Raw genomic sequence first — 17,500 nt, 5'->3', positions numbered from 1 at the left:
ATCTACGTATTGTCTGTTTTAGTTGTAAATGTTTGTTGATGCCAGTAAAATGGAGAATTAACTTGTTCTTTTGTACAAAAGTAGATTGGTCGGATCCAGTCTTAGACGTGGATTGGTCAGATCTAGTCATAGTCTTAGATGGTCAGGTCAAGTCTTAGACTTAGATTGGTCAGATCGTGTCTTAGACTTGTATTTGTCAGATCTAGTCATAGTCTTGGATGGTCAGATCGTGTCTCAGACTTGCATTGATCAGATCGATTCTTAGATTTAGATTGGTCGGATTGAATCTTTGACTTAGATTGGTCGGATCGAGTCTTAGACTTGGATTAGTCAGATCTAGTCATGGACTTGGATGGCCAGGTCAAGTCTTAGACTTAGATTGGTCGGATCGAGTCTTGGACTTGGATTGGTCAGATCTAGTCATAGTCTTGGATGGTCAGGTCAAGTCTTAGATTTAGACTGGTCAGATCTAGTCATAGACTTGGATGGTCAGATCGTGTCTCAGACTTGGATTGATCAGATCGATTCGTAGATTTAGATTGGTCGGATTGAATCTTTGACTTAGATTGGTCGGATCAAGTCTTAGACTTGGATTGGTCAGATCTAGTCATGGACTTGGATGGTCAGGTCAAGTCTTAGACTTAGATTGGTCAGATCGAGTCTTAGACTTGGATTGGTCAGATTTAGTCATAGTCTTAGATGGTCAGGTCAAGTCTTAGACTTAGATTGGTCAGATCGTGTCTTAGACTTGGATTGGTCAGATCTAGTCATAGTCTTAGATGGTCAGGTCAAGTCTTAGACTTAGATTGGTCAGATCGTGTCTTAGACTTGTATTTGTCAGATCTAGTCATAGTCTTGGATGGTCAGATCGTGTCTCAGACTTGCATTGATCAGATCGATTCTTAGATTTAGATTGGTCGGATTGAATCTTTGACTTAGATTGGTCGGATCGAGTCTTAGACTTGGATTAGTCAGATCTAGTCATGGACTTGGATGGCCAGGTCAAGTCTTAGACTTAGATTGGTCAGATCGAGTCTTGGACTTGGATTGGTCAGATCTAGTCATAGTCTTGGATGGTCAGGTCAAGTCTTAGATTTAGACTGGTCAGATCTAGTCATAGACTTGGATGGTCAGATCGTGTCTCAGACTTGGATTGATCAGATCGATTCGTAGATTTAGATTGGTCGGATTGAATCTTTGACTTAGATTGGTCGGATCAAGTCTTAGACTTGGATTGGTCAGATCTAGTCATGGACTTGGATGGTCAGGTCAAGTCTTAGACTTAGATTGGTCAGATCGAGTCTTAGACTTGGATTGGTCAGATCTAGTCATAGTCTTAGATGGTCAGGTCAAGTCTTAGACTTAGATTGGTCAGATCGTGTCTTAGACTTGGATTGGTCAGATCTAGTCATAGTCTTAGATGGTCAGGTCAAGTCTTAGACTTAGATTGGTCAGATCGTGTCTTAGACTTGTATTTGTCAGATCTAGTCATAGTCTTGGATGGTCAGATCGTGTCTCAGACTTGCATTGATCAGATCGATTCTTAGATTTAGATTGGTCGGATTGAATCTTTGACTTAGATTGGTCGGATCGAGTCTTAGACTTGGATTAGTCAGATCTAGTCATGGACTTGGATGGCCAGGTCAAGTCTTAGACTTAGATTGGTCGGATCGAGTCTTGGACTTGGATTGGTCAGATCTAGTCATAGTCTTGGATGGTCAGGTCAAGTCTTAGATTTAGACTGGTCAGATCTAGTCATAGACTTGGATGGTCGGATCGTGTCTCAGACTTGCATTGATCAGATCGATTCTTAGATTTAGATTGGTCGGATTGAATCTTTGACTTAGATTGGTCGGATCGAGTCTTAGACTTGGATTAGTCAGATCTAGTCATGGACTTGGATGGCCGGGTCAAGTCTTAGACTTAGATTGGTCAGATCGTGTCTTAGACTTGGATCGGTCAGATCGAGTCATAGTCTTGGATGGTCAAGTCTTAGACTCAGATTGGTCGGATCTAGTCATAGACTTGGATGGTCAGATCGTGTTTAAGACTTGGATTGATCAGATCGATTCGTAGATTTAGATTGGTCGGATTGAATCTTTGACTTAGATTGGTCAGATCGAGTCTTAGACTTGGATCGGTCAGATTTAGTCATAGTCTTGGTTGGTCAGGTCAAGTCTTAGACTTAGATTGGTCAGATCGTGTCTTAGACTTGGATTGGTCAGATCTAGTCATAGTCTTGGATGGTCAGGTCTAGTCTTGGACTTAGATTGGTCAGATTGTGTCTTAGACTTGGATTGATCAGATCGATTCTTAGACTTAGATTGGTCGGATCCAGTCTTAGACGTGCATTAGTCAGATCTAGTCATAGACTTGGATGGTCAGGTCAATAGACTTAGATTGGTCAGATCGTGTCTTAGACTTGGATTGATCAGATCAATTCTTAGATTTAGATTGGTGGGATTGAGTCTTTGACTTAGATTGGTCAGATCTATTCATACACTTGGATGGTCAGGTCGAGTCTTAGACTTGGATTGGTTAGATCGAGTTTTAGACTTGGATCGATCAGATCTAGTCTTGGACATGGATGGTCAGTTCATGTCTTTGACTTAGATAAATAGTGAGAGTCCAGTCCATAGTGTATCTAACATAATAGTGAGAGTCCAGTCCATAGTGGATCAAATATAATAGTGAGAGTCCAATCCATAGTGGAGCTAACATAATATTGTAAGTCCAGTCCATAGTGGATCTAACATAATAGTGAGAGTCCAGTCCATAGTGGATCCAACATAATATTGTGAAAGTCTAGTCCATAGTGGATCAAATATAATAGTGTGAGAATCCAGCTCATAGTGGATCTAACATATTAGTGAGGGTCCAGTCCATAGTGGATCTACCATAATAGTGAGAGTCCAGTCCATAGTGGATCCAACATAATATCGTGAGTCCAGTCCATAGTGGATCTAACATAATAGTGAGAGTCCAGTCCATAGTGGATCCAACATAATATCGTGAGTCCAGTCCATAGTGGATCTAACATAATAGTGAGAGGCCAGTCCAGAGTTGATCTAACATAATAGTGAGAGTCCAGTCCATAGTGGATCCAACAATATAGTGAGAGTCCAGTCCATAGTGGATCCAACATAATATCGTGAGTCCAGTCCATAGTGGATCAAACATATTAGTGAGAGGCCAGTCTACAGTGGATCTAACATAATATTATGAGAGTCTAGTCCATATTGGATCCAACACAATAGTGAGAGTCCAGTCCATAGTGGATCTAACATAATAGTGAGAGTCCAGTCCACAGTGGATCTAACATAATAGTGAGAGTCCAGTCCATAGTGGATCTAACATAATAGTGAGAGTCCAGTCCATAGTGGATCAAACATAATAGTGAGAGTCCAGTCCATAGTGGATCTAACATAATATCGAGAGTCCAGTCCATAGTGGATATAATATAATAGTGTGAAAGTCCGGTCCATAGCGAATCTAACATAATAGTGAGAGTCCAGTCCATAGTGGATCTAACATAATAGTGAGAGTCTAGTCCATAGTGGATCTAACATAATAGTGAGTATCCAGACCATGGTGGATCCAACATAATAATTTGAAAGTCCTGGCGGAGACCGGTCAGCAACGCAGAAACATCCTCAACCAATGCACAGATGAATGGTCCACCCTGGGTCCCGACTTTGAAAAGCTAGTGCTTCATCCGTCGCCCCCAAACCTGTGCCCCCCAGAGCAGAAGAGAAACGGCAGATCAACTGGTCTAAAAACGGTTTCTATTTAAAGGCTAGAGTATACAAATGAGTTTTAAGATGGGACCTAAATGCTTCTACTGAGGTAACATCTCGAACCGTTACCGGGAGGCTATTCCAGAGTACTGGATCCTGAATACAAAAAACGCTCTATAGCCCGCAGACTCTTTTTGGGGGCCTCTGGGAATCACTAATAAGCCGGCGTTCTTTAAACGCAGATTCCTTGTAAGTCATGAAATCGAAGCGCACGGCAAAGCGGGCGAAATAACAGGCGCGGCCTTGATTGAGTCCCTTAATCAATCAATCAATCAATGTTTACTTATACAGCCCTAAATCACTAGTGTCTCAAAGGGCTGCACAAACCACAACACAAACCACTAAAACATCCTCGGTAGGCCCACATAAGGGCAAGGAAAAACTCACATCCAATGGGACGTCGGTGACAAAATAATGTTGCGGCTGCTATAGCAGTTTTTATTATTATTATTATTAGTTTGACGAACATGCGTCGGAACCTCGAATTTTATAAGGTAATGATCGGACAATACTTTACTATACGGGAGTATCGTAACTTTGGAAACGGTGATACCCCTGACAAGCACTAGGTCTATCGTATTACCGTTGCGATGCGTGGGTTCATTTATTATCTGTGTAAGACCACTGCTATCAATTATAGTCTGGAGCGCTACGCACGGTGGGTCCGATGGGGTATTCATATGGATAATAAAGTCCCCCATTATAATTATATTATCGGTGCGCGTCACTAGATCATGCAACAAACTCTGAGAATTCATAGTCGGATTCACAAGCCTCTTTGTTTACGACAATGTTGATTTTTTTTGGCGAACAGCCCGACAGTAATGGGGACCGTGCAAATGGAATTGGGAGTAGACCCTCCCCAACCCCCCACTCCCCCTGCCAACAGGCACCAGCATAAACCGGCGCACACGCTCATTATCTCCACGTTAATCTGATTAAACCGTTGTTGTTTTGGAGTGGACTGATGATATTAGCCGCAATTAAGCGCCGCGGCAACCTCCGCCCTGGCTTTGTTTTGTGTAACTCCTGAACCCCCCTCACCCCCCCACACCCCCCACATCCCCCTCCCTCTTGACTACTCATCACCCCGCCGGGATTTATAGCTACGTCTTCAGTAATTACAGCAATGCTGCGTTCAGGGTGCGGTCAATTACGTGCACATGTGCCAAGCCATTAATTGCTTAACCGAGCCCTCGCAGGTTTCCGCCCCCAACTGTAAAACGCAGATGTCTGCCATCGATTTCCACGAGGCCGTACACTCAGCGTTTTATCTCTTTCCTCTTCTCCGGGCGGAGGTTATTGATCTACATAAAGGCTATATTTTGAAGCGCGGAAGACAAGCGGCGGAGGCGAGCGATGAAAGATATTTAACCCGTGGGTCGGGGAGAGTGCTGGGCGGCGGGGGCGAGGTTGCCAGGTGCCACGCGAAGCACTTTTTCAACGTCCTCGGGCTTGCGCCAATCGATCGGGATCACGTCTGCACATATCTAATGATACCTTTTTTAGCTTCTTTTTTTTTTAATGCCCCCAAATGGAACATTGGACAAAACCCAAAACCAGTGAAGTTGGCTTGTGTATAAATGGTAAATAAAACAAGAATACAATATTTATTGCAAAGACAAGATATTTGCAATTTGTTTGATGAATAATGGAGACGTCAAAGAAGAAAGCTGTCATGATCCGTGGTCTGGATCATGTTTAAATTTGTTATTTTCTGTTAGTTTGGACTCCCTTTGTTGTTTGTGTACCTTGTGAGTTAGTTTGGTCACCATGGTAACATATTCATTTCACCTGTTCCGGCTTCAGACGCACACCTGTTTTGTTTACTACTTTCTTAATAATAATAAAAAGACAAGATATACATATTTTTTTTAATTTAACGGCGGCCACACATTGAAAAAAAAAGTTGACAAGGGGTCATTTTTACCAGTGTGTTACATGGCCTTTCCTTTAAAATCCTACTAAAACCCACTACTGCCGACCACGCAGTCTGATAGTTTATATATCAATGATGAAATATTAACATTGCAACACATGCCAATACGACCGGTTTAGTTTATTAAATTGCAATTTTAAATATTGGACATCTACATTGCTGAATCTTTTGCAATTTGTTCAATGAATAATGGAGACGTCAAAGAAGAAAGCTGTCACGATCCGTGGTCTGGATCATGTTTTGTTTAGTTATTTTCTGTTGGTTTGGAATCCCTGTGTTGTTTGTGTACCTTGTGAGTTAGTTTGGTCACCATGGTAACGTATTAATTTCACCTGCTGCGGGTTCCAGACGCACACCTGTTTTGTTTATTACTTTAGTAATAATAATAAAAAGACCAGATATTTAAAAAAAATTTAATTTAACGGCGGCAACACATTGCAAAAAAAGTTGACACGGGGGCATTTTTACCAGTGTGTTACATGGCCTTTCCTTTAAAATCGTACTAAAAGCCACCACTACCGACTACGCAGTCTGATAGTTTATATATCAATGATGAAATATTAACATTGCAACACATGCCAATACGGCCTTTTTAGTTTACTAAATTGCAATTTTAAATTTTGGACATCTGTGTTGCTGAATCTTTTGCAAATTTGTTCAATGAATAATGGAGACGTCAAAGAAGAAAGCTGTCACGATCCGTGGTCTGGATCGTGTTCAGTTTAGTTATTTTCTGCTGGTTTGGACTCCCTTTATTTTTTGTGTACCTTGTGAGTTAGTTTGGTCACAATGGTAACGTATTAATTTCACCTGCTGCGGGTTCCAGACGCACACCTATTTTGTTTATTACTTTCTTAATAATAATAAAAAGACAAGATTTTTTTTTTTTTTTCATTTAACGGCGGCAACACATTGCAAAAAAAGTTGACAAGGGGGCATTTTTACCAGTGTGTTACATGGCCTTTCCTTTAAAATCGTACTAAAAGCCACCACTACGCAGTCTGATAGTTTATATATCAATGATGAAATATTAACATTGCAACACATGCCAATACGGCCTTTTTAGTTTACTAAATTGCAATTTAAAATTTTGGACATCTGTGTTGCTGAATCTTTTGCAAATTTGTTCAATGAATAATGGAGACATCAAAGAAGAAAGCTGTCATTATCCGTGGTCTGGATCGTGTTTAGTTGAGTTATTTTCTGTTAGTTTGGACTCCCTTTGTTGTTTGTGTACCTTGTGAGTTAGTTTGGTCACCATGGTAACGTATTAATTTCACCTGCTGCGGGTTCCAGACGCACACCTGTTTTGTTTATTACTTTCTTAATAATAATAAAAAGACAAGATATTTAATTTTTTGGGGATTTAACGGCGGCAACTCATTGCAAAAAAAGATGACACGGGAGCATTTTTACCAGTGTGTTACATGGCCTTTCCTTTAAAATCCTACTAAAACCCACTACTACCGACCACGCAGTCTGATAGTTTATATATCAATGATGAAATATTAACATTGCAACACATGCCAATACGGCCTTTTTAGTTTACTAAATTGCAATTTAAAATTTTGGACATCTGTGTTGCTGAATCTTTTGCAAATTTGTTCAATGAATAATGGAGACATCAAAGAAGAAAGCTGTCATGATCCGTGGTTTGGATCATGTTTAAATTTGTTTTCTGTTAGTTTGGATTCCCTCTGTTGTTTGTGTACCTTGTGAGTTAGTTTGGTCACCATGGTAACGTATTAATTTCACCTGCTGCGGGTTCCAGACGCACACCTGTTTTGTTTATTACTTTCTTAATAATAATAAAAAGACAAGATATTTATTTATTTTTTTTATTTAACGGCGGCAACACATTGCAAAAAAAGTTGACACAAGGGCATTTTTACCAGTGTGTTACATGGCCTTTCCTTTAAAATCCTACTGAAAGCCACTACTACCGACCAAGCAGTCTGATAGTTTATATATCAATGATGAAATATTAACATTGCAACACATGCCAATACGGCCTTTTTAGTTTACTAAATTGCAATTTTAAATTTTGGACATCTGTGTTGCTGAATCTTTTGCAAATTTGTTCAATGAATAATGGAGACATCAAAGAAGAAAGCTGTCATGATCCGTGGTCTGGATCGTGTTTAGTTGAGTTATTTTCTGTTAGTTTGGACTCCCTTTGTTGTTTGTGTACCTTGTGAGTTAGTTTGGTCACCATGGTAACGTATTAATTTCACCTGCTGCGGGTTCCAGACGCACACCTGTTTTGTTTATTACTTTCTTAATAATAATAAAAAGACAAGATATTTAATTTTTTGGGGATTTAACGGCGGCAACTCATTGCAAAAAAAGATGACACGGGAGCATTTTTACCAGTGTGTTACATGGCCTTTCCTTTAAAATCCTACTAAAACCCACTACTACCGACCACGCAGTCTGATAGTTTATATATCAATGATGAAATATTAACATTGCAACACATGCCAATACGGACTTTTTAGTTTACTAAATTGCAATTTTAAATTTTGGACATCTGTGTTGCTGAATCTTTTGCAAATTTGTTCAATGAATAATGGAGACATCAAAGAAGAAAGCTGTCATGATCCGTGGTCTGGATCGTGTTTAGTTGAGTTATTTTCTGTTAGTTTGGACTCCCTTTGTTGTTTGTGTACCTTGTGAGTTAGTTTGGTCACCATGGTAACGTATTAATTTCACCTGCTGCGGGTTCCAGACGCACACCTGTTTTGTTTATTACTTTCTTAATAATAATAAAAAGACAAGATATTTAATTTTTTGGGGATTTAACGGCGGCAACTCATTGCAAAAAAAGATGACACGGGAGCATTTTTACCAGTGTGTTACATGGCCTTTCCTTTAAAATCCTACTAAAACCCACTACTACCGACCACGCAGTCTGATAGTTTATATATCAATGATGAAATATTAACATTGCAACACATGCCAATGCGGCCTTTTCAGTTTACTAAATTAAAATTTTAAATTTTTGACATCTGTGTTGCTGAATCTTTTGTAATTTGTTCAATGAATAATGGAGACGTCAAAGAAGAAAGCTGTCACGATCCGTGGTCTGGATCGTGTTTAGTTTAGTTATTTTCTGTTAGTTTGGACTCCCTTTGTTGTTTGTGTACTTTGTGAGTTAGTTTGGTCACCATGGTAACGTATTCATTTCACCTGTTGCGGCTTCAGACGCACACCTGTTTTGTTTACTACTTTCTTAATAATAATAAAAAGACAAGATATACATATTTTTTTTAATTTAACGGTGGCCACACATTGCAAAAAAAAGTTGACACAGGAGCATTTTTACCAGTGTGTTACATGGCCTTTCCTTTAAAATCCTACTAAAACCCACTACTACCGACCACGCAGTCTGATAGTTTATATATCAATGATGAAATAATAACATTGCAACACATGCCAATACGGCCTTTTTAGTTTACTAAATTGCAATTTTGAATTTTGGACATCTGTGTTGCTGAATCTTTTGTAATTTGTTCAATGAATAATGGAGACGTCAAAGAAGAAAGCTGTCATGATCCGTGGTCTGGATCATGTTTAAATTTGTTATTTTCTGTTAGTTTGGACTCCCTTTGTTGTTTGTGTACCTTGTGAGTTAGTTTGGTCACCATGGTAACATATTAATTTCACCTGCTGCGGGTTCCAGACGCACACCTGTTTTGTTTATTACTTTCTTATTTAAGCCTGCCTTGTCCCGTCAGTCGGTTTCGGTCCCCCTGTTTGCGGTAAGCAACAATCACGTATTTTATTCTTGTTTCCTGAACCTGTGCTAGTGTTAGCATTAGCTTCAGTGCGTTCGGCACGCGTTTCTTTTGTGTATTTCGTCCGTTTTTGTCCCAGTTTTTTTGTTATTAAATCATTTTATCTTTACGTTGTTGTCCGGAGTGTCCATGTTTGCACTGGAGGAACGATCCCGCCGTAAAATGCGACCCACACGTGACAAAAGCTGTAGGCGGGAAGCGGTGTATTGTGTGCCGCCTTTAATCCAATCAATCCAACAAGAACGTCTCCAAAGTGCTGCACAGCCATGTTAAAAACAATATTAAAAAACAATATTATGCTCCACCAATGACTGAAAAAAAACAACAACAAAAAAACAGCAACACAAACACAGCCGGTGTTTCCTTGTTTCCTTGTTTACGTTCCCGAAAGATGACGGTAAAGCTTTACTATGGAACAGAGCGGTCAAGCGAACATGGTTCCCTACCACATGTCAACCGGCAGGTTTGGGTGAGAAAAAGGTGGTAATAAGTCAGCTCTTACCGTAGACATGAGCGGAGAGCGTGCGTCATTCCTCTTGCACCTGTCAAAAAGGCAGCTGCGGACTTTCTTGCCTCCTCCCACCGGCCGCCACCAGTCACGGGCATTTAGTGTTGTTTTTTGGCCTTTTTCCAGATTCTTTGAACCTTTTTGATGATATTCCGGACCGTACATGATGAAATCCCTAAATTCCTTCCAATAGTTTGTTGAGAAATGTTAGTCTTGAACTGTTTGAATATTTTGCTCCGGACACGACGTCCACAGTTTCCAAAAAACAATTGGAAATATAGACTCATCAGACCACAGAACACTTTTTCCACTTTGCATCAGTCCATCTTAGATAAGATCGGGCCCAGCGAAGCCAAAGGCGTTTCTGGGTGTTGTTGATAAATGGCATTCGCTGTGTGAAGTTTAAACTTGCACTTACAGATGTGGCTTCCAACTATAGTAACTGACATAGGTTTTCTGACGTGTTCCTGAGCCCATGTGGTGATATCCTTTACACACCGATGTCGCTGTTTGATGCAGTACTGCCTGAGGGATCGTAGGTCACTGGCATTCAGTGTGGATTTTTGACCTTTTTTTCAGATTCTTCAAACATTATGTGAATATTCCGGACCATAGATGATGAAATCCCTAAAATTCCTTTGCATAGTTTGTTGAGAAATGTTAGTCTTGATCTGTTCGACAATTTTTCTCTTGACACAACGTCCGCAGTTTCCCAAAAAATTATTTGAAATGTGGACACTTTGCATCAGTCCATCTTTGATGAGATTTGATGAGCTCAGGCCCAACGAAGTCAACGATTTTTCTGGGTGTTGTTGATAAAGGGCATTTTCTTTGCAAAGTTTTAACTTGCACTTACAGATGTGGCTTCCAACTATAGTTACTATCATTGGTTTTCTGACGTGTTCCTGAGCCCATGTGGTGATATCCTTTACACACCGATGTCGCTGTTTGATGCAGTACCGCCTGAGGGATCGTAGGTCACCGGTATTCAGTGTTGCTTTTCGGCCTTTTTCCAAATTCTTTGAACCTTTTGATGATATTCCGGACCGTAAATGATGAAATCCCTAAATTTCTTCCAATAGTTCATTGGGAAATGTTATTGTTGAACTGTTCGAGAATTTTGCTCTTGACACGACGTCCATATTTTCCAGAAATGTGGACTCGTCAGACCACGGAACACTTTTTCCACTTTGCATCAGTCCATCTTAGATACGATCGGGCCCAGCGAAGCCAAAGGCGTTTCTGGGTGTTGTTGATAAGGGGCATTTTCTTTGCAAAGTTTTAACTTGCACTTACAGATATGGCGACCGACTGTAGCTACTGACAGTGGTTTTCTGACGTGTTCCTGAGCCCATGTGGTGATATCCTTTACGCACCGATGTCTTTGTTTGATGCAGTACCGCCTGAGGGATCGTAGGTCACCGGTATTCAGTGTTGCTTTTCGGCATTTTTCCAGATTCTTTGAACCTTATGATGATATTCCGGACCGTAGATGATGAAATCCCTAAATTTCTTCCAATATTTTGTTGGGAAATGTTAGTCTTGAACTGTTCGACAATTTTGCTCTTGACACAACGTCCACAGTTTCCCAAAAAATTATTTGAAATGTGGACACTTTGCATCAGTCCATCTTTGATGAGATTTGATGAGCTCAGGCCCAACGAAGTCCACGATTTTTCTGGGTGTTGTTGATAAAGGTCATTTTCTTTGCAAAGTTTTAACTTGCACTTACAGATGTGACTTCCAACTATAGTTACTGACATAGGTTTTCTGACGTGTTCCTGAGCCCATGTGGTGATATCCTTTACGCACCGATGTCTTTGTTTGATGCAGTACCGCCTGAGGGATCGTAGGTCACCGGTATTCAGTGTTGCTTTTCGGACTTTTTCCAAATTCTTTGAACCTTTTGATGATATTCCGGACCGTAAATGATGAAATCCCTAAATTTCTTCCAATAGTTCATTGGGAAATGTTATTGTTGAACTGTTCGAGAATTTTGCTCTTGACACGACGTCCATATTTTCCAGAAATGTGGACTCGTCAGACCACGGAACACTTTTTCCACTTTGCATCAGTCCATCTTAGATACGATCGGGCCCAGCGAAGCCAAAGGCGTTTCTGGGTGTTGTTGTTAAAGGGCATTCGCTTTAGAAAGTTTTAACTTGCACTTACAGATGTGGCGACCAACTGTAGCTACTGACATAGGTTTTCTGAAGTGTTCTTGAGCCCATGTGGGGATATCCTTTACACACCAATGTCGCTGTTTGATGCAGTACCACCTGAGGGATCGTAGGTCATGGGCATTTAGTGTTGTTTTTTGGCCTTTTTCCAGATTCTTTGAACCTTTTTGATGATATTCCAGACCGTACATGATGAAATCCCTAAATTACTTCCAATAGTTCGTTGAGAAATGTTAGTCTTGATCTGTTCGACAATTTTGCTCTTGTCACAACGTCCACAGTTTCCAAAAACAAATTGAAATGTGGACTCGTCAGACCGCAGAACACTTTTTCCACTTTGCATCAGTCCATCTTAGATAAAATCGGGCCCAACGAAGCCAAAGGCGTTTCTGGGTGTTGTTGATAAATGGCATCCGCTTTGCAATTTTTAACTTTAAGGTGTGGCGAGCAACTCTAATTACTGACAGGGGTTTTCAAACATGTTCCTGAGCCCATGTGGTGATATCCTTTACACACCGATGTCGCTGTTTGATGCAGTACTGCCTGAGGAATCGTAGGTCACGGGCATTTAATGTTGGTTTTTGGCCTTTTTCCAGATTCTTTGAACCTTAAGATGATATTCCGGACCGTAGATGATGAAATCCCTAAATTCCTTCCAATAGTTCGTTGAGAAATGTTATTCTTGAACTGTTCGAGAATGTTGCTCTTGACACGACGTCGGACTCGTCAGATCACAGAACACTTTCTCCACTTTGCATCAGTCCATCTTAGATGAGCTCGGGCCCAGCGAAGCCGGCAGCATTTCTGGGTGTTGTTGATAATGTCATGATCCGTAGCCCGGATCATGTTTTTGTTATTATCTGTTAGTTTTCGACTCCCTTAGCTCCTGTTGTTGTGCACCCTTGACGTTGTTTAGTTACCTTGGCTACTTTTATTACTTTCACCTGCCTCTGATTGGTGTTCGGGACGATCACCTGTTCCCCGAGCACTAATCAGAGGCATTATTTAGGCCGGCCTTTGCCGATCAGGCTGGCTGGCTTCTTTCTGTTTCGTGCGGGGGGTTCGCAGCTTGGTTCGTTCCCCCCGGGATGCCAACGGACCACTCCGGACAGGACGTGCAGGTAGGAACATGATTTATTTGTAGAACCCAAACAAGTACCAAAAACTGAAAACAAGCCAGAGGAAAAATGTGTCAATCAGAGGCAGGTGAAAACAATAAGTAGCCAAGAACCAGCTTCAAGCCGGGTGTTAATGAAGTTAGAATGCCGGAGAGGATTCCTGTTTCATCGTCACCTTGCCTTGGAGGACGAAGGGGGAAAACTTGCAAAGCTTGTTAGCGAAAAGGAGCTTTTTGTCCCCCCTCCTCACTTACTTGATCTTTGCCTCATTAGACCGTCCGACAGTACATGTGAGGCCTGATCCGTTTTTGTTGTTGTTTTTTTTCCCGCTTCAGTGGGGCGGCATAGTTCTGTTGGTAGAGCGGCCGTGTCAGCAACTTGAGGGTCGCAGGTTCGATTCCCGCTTCCGCCATCCTAGTCACTGCCGTTGTGTCCTTGGGCAAGACACTTTACCCACCTGCTCCCAGTGCCACCCACACTGGCTTAAATGGAACTTAGATATTGGGTTTCACTATGTAAAGCGCTTTGAGTCACTAGAGAAAAAGCGCTATATAAATATAATTCACTTCACTTCCACATGTGCACCCGGTGCCGTCTTCAACCTAATCAAGTGGCGGATTATCTTTTTTTTTTCCTGATGAATTGCGGGAGAGCCTCTGACAAGCGGGTACGGCTCCCAGGGAGCTTGGTACCTTTAAATAGACCTCCTTTTTAGCCCAGTTGATCTGCCGCTTCTTTTCTTTTTTCACCTATGTCGGGGTCCGGTCCGATGACCATGGATGAAGTACTGGCTGTCCAGAGTCGAGACCCAGGATGGACCGCTCGCCTGTGTATCGGTTGGCGACATCTCTACGCTGCTGATCCGCCTCCGCTTGGGATGGTTTCCTGTGGACGGGACCCTCGCTGCTGTCTTGGATCCGCTTTGAACTGAACTCACGCAGCTGTGTTGGAGCCACTATGGATTGAACTTTCACAGTATCATGTTAGACCCGCTCGACATCCATAGCTTTCGGTCCCCTAGAGGGTGGGGTGGGGGGGGGTTGCCCCACATCTGAGGTCCTCTCCAAAGTTTCTCATAGTCAGCATTGTCACTGGCGTCCCACTGGATGTGAATTCTCCCTGCCCACTGGATGTGAGTTTTCCTTGCCCTTTTGTGGGTTCTTCCGAGGATGTCGTAGTCGTAATGATTTGTGCAGTCCTTTGAGACATTTGTGATTTGGGGCTATATAAATAAACATTGATCGATTGATTGATTGATTGATTGATTGATTGATGGTAATCATCTGCGTTAAATCGGACAAATGTTGTCTTTTTTAAGGACCCCTTCAGAGGAAGGCGTACGGAGTTAAACGGAGTTAAACGTGCGCACTTCAACACCACTAGTCGAATCTTAGATAATCTCGGGCCCAGAGAAGCCGGCGGCATTTCTGGATGTTGTTGATAAAATGGCTTTGGCTTTGCATAGTAGAGCTTTAACTTGCACTTACAGAACACTTTTTCCACTTTGCATCAGTCCATCTTTGATGAGCTCGGGCCCAACGAAGTCGAGGATTTTTCTGGGTGTTGTTGATAAAGGGCATTTTCTTTGCAAAGTTTCAACTTGCACTTACAGATGTGGCGACCGACTGTAGCTACTGACAGTGGTTTTCTGAAGTGTTCTTGAGCCCATGTGGGGGTATTTTTTTACACACGGATGTCGCTGTTTGAGGCTGTACTGCCTGAGGGATCGTAGGTCATGGGCATTTAGTGTGGATTTTTGACCTTTTTTTCAGATTCTTTGAACCTTATGTGAATATTACGGACCATGAGTGATGAAATCCCTAAATTCCTTCCAATAGTTCGTTGAGAAATGTTAGTCTTGAACTGTTCGACAATTTTGCTCTTGACACGACGTCCACAGTTTCCAAAAAAACTATTTGAAATGTGGACTAGTCAGACCATAGAACGCTTTTTCCACTTTGCATCAGTCCATCTTTGATGAGCTCGGGCCCAACGAAGTCGAGGATTTTTTCTGGGTGTTGTTGATAAGGGTCATTTTCTTTGCAAAGTTTTAACTTGCACTTACAGATGTGGTGACCGACTGTAGCTACTGACAGTGGTTTTCTGAAGTGTTCTTGAGCCCATGTGGGGATATCCTTTACAGACTGATGTCGCTGTTTGATGCAGTATCGCCTGAGGGATCGTAGGTCACGGGCATTTAGTGTTGTTTTTTGGCCTTTTTCCAGATTCTTTGAACCTTTTTGATGATATTCTGGACCGTACATGATGAAATCCCTAAATTCCTTCCAATAGTTTGTTGAGAAATGTTAGTCTTGAACTATTTGACAATTTTGCTCTAGACCCGACGTCCACAGTTTCAAAAAAAACAATTGGAAATATAGACTCATCAGACCACAGAACACTTTTTCCACTTTGCATCAGTCCATCTTAGATAAGATCGGGCCCAGCGAAGCCAAATACGTTTCTGGGTGTTGTTGATAAATGGCATTCGCTTTGTAAAGTTTAAACTTGCACTTATAGATGTGGCTTCCAACTATAGTTACTGACATAGGTTTTCTGACGTGTTCGTGAGCCAACGTGGTGATATCCTTTACACACCGATGTCGCTGTTTGATGCAGTACTGCCTGAGGGATCGTAGGTCACGGGCATTTAGTGTTGTTTTTTGGGCCTTTTTCCAGATTCTTTGAACCTTTTTGATGATATTCCGGACCATAAATGATGAAATCCCTAAATTCCTTCCAATAGTTTGTTGAGAAATGTTAGTCTTTAACTGTTCGACAATTTTGCTCTTGACACGACGTCCACAATTTCCAAAAAAACTATTTGAAATGTGGACTCGTACGACCACAGAACACTTTTTCCACTTTGCATCAGTCCATCTTTGATGAGCTCGGGCCCAACAAAGTCGACGATTTTTCTGGATGTTGTTGATAAATGGCATTCGCTGTGTAAAGTTTAAACTTGCACTTACAGATGTGGCTTCCAACTATAGTTACTGACATAGGTTTTCTGACGTGTTCCTGAGCCCATGTGGTGATATCCTTTACACACCGATGTCGCTGTTTGATGCAGTACTGCCTGAGGGATCGTAGGTCACGGGCATTTAGTGTTGTTTTTTGGCCTTTTTCCAGATTCTTTGAACCTTTTAGATGATATTCCAGACCGTACATGATGAAATCCCTAAATTCCTTCCAATAGTTTGTTGAGAAATGTTAGTCTTGAACTGTTTGACAATTTTGCTCTAGACACAACGTCCACAGTTTCAAAAAAACAATTGGAAATATAGACTCGTCAGACCACAAAACCCTTTTTAAACTTTGCATCAGTCCATCTTAGATAAAATCGGGACCCGCGAAGCCAAAGGCGTTTCTGGGTGTTGTTGATAAATGGCATTCGCTGTGTAAAGTTTAAACTTGCACTTACAGATGTGGCTTCCAACTATAGTTACTGACATAGGTTTTCTGACGTGTTCCTGAGCCCATTTGGTGATATCCTTTACACACCGATGTCGCTGTTTGATGCAGTACTGCCTGAGGTATCGTAGGTCACGGGCATTTAGTGTCGTTTTTTGGCCTTTTTCCAGATTCTTTGAACCTTTTTGATGATATTCCAGACCGTACATGATGAAATCCCTGAATTCCTTCCAATAGTTTGTTGAGAAATGTTAGTCTTGATCTGTTTGACAATTTTGCTCTAGACACGACGTCCACAGTTTCAAAAAAATAATTGGAAATATAGACTCGTCAGACCACAGAACACTTTTTCCACTTTGCATCAGTCCATCTTAGATAAGATCGGGCCCAGCGAAGCCAAAGGCGTTTCTGGGTGTTGTTGATAAATGGCATTCGCTTTGTAAAGTTTAAACTTGCGCTTATAAATGTGGCTTCCAACTATAGTTACTGACATAGGTTTTCTGACGTGTTCCTGAGCCCATGTGGTGATATCCTTTACACACCGATGTTGCTGTTTGATGCAGTACTGCCTGAGGGATCGTAGGTCACGGGCATTCAGTGTGGATTTTTAACCTTTTTTTCAGATTCTTTGTACTCTATGTGAATATTCCGGACCATAAATGATGAAATCGCTAAATTCCTTCCAATAGTTTGTTGAGAAATGTTAGTCTTGAACTGTTTGACAATTTTGCTCCAGACACGACGTCC

General features: G+C 41.4%; 1 protein-coding gene across 13 annotated transcripts in view; it reads left to right on the top strand.

Annotated features, from left to right (window-relative positions):
- The window catches only part of ntng1a (netrin g1a), a 286,683-nt gene that overhangs the window by 101,152 nt on the left and 168,031 nt on the right, over positions 1-17,500 (top strand). The window lies entirely within an intron of this gene.

The sequence above is a fragment of the Nerophis ophidion genome, linkage group LG15 (assembly GCF_033978795.1).
Source record: "Nerophis ophidion isolate RoL-2023_Sa linkage group LG15, RoL_Noph_v1.0, whole genome shotgun sequence".
NCBI classification, from domain to species: Eukaryota; Metazoa; Chordata; class Actinopteri; order Syngnathiformes; family Syngnathidae; genus Nerophis; species Nerophis ophidion.
The sequence above is the reverse complement of the archived record's forward strand: the minus strand, read 5'-3'. Positions and strand labels throughout refer to the sequence as shown.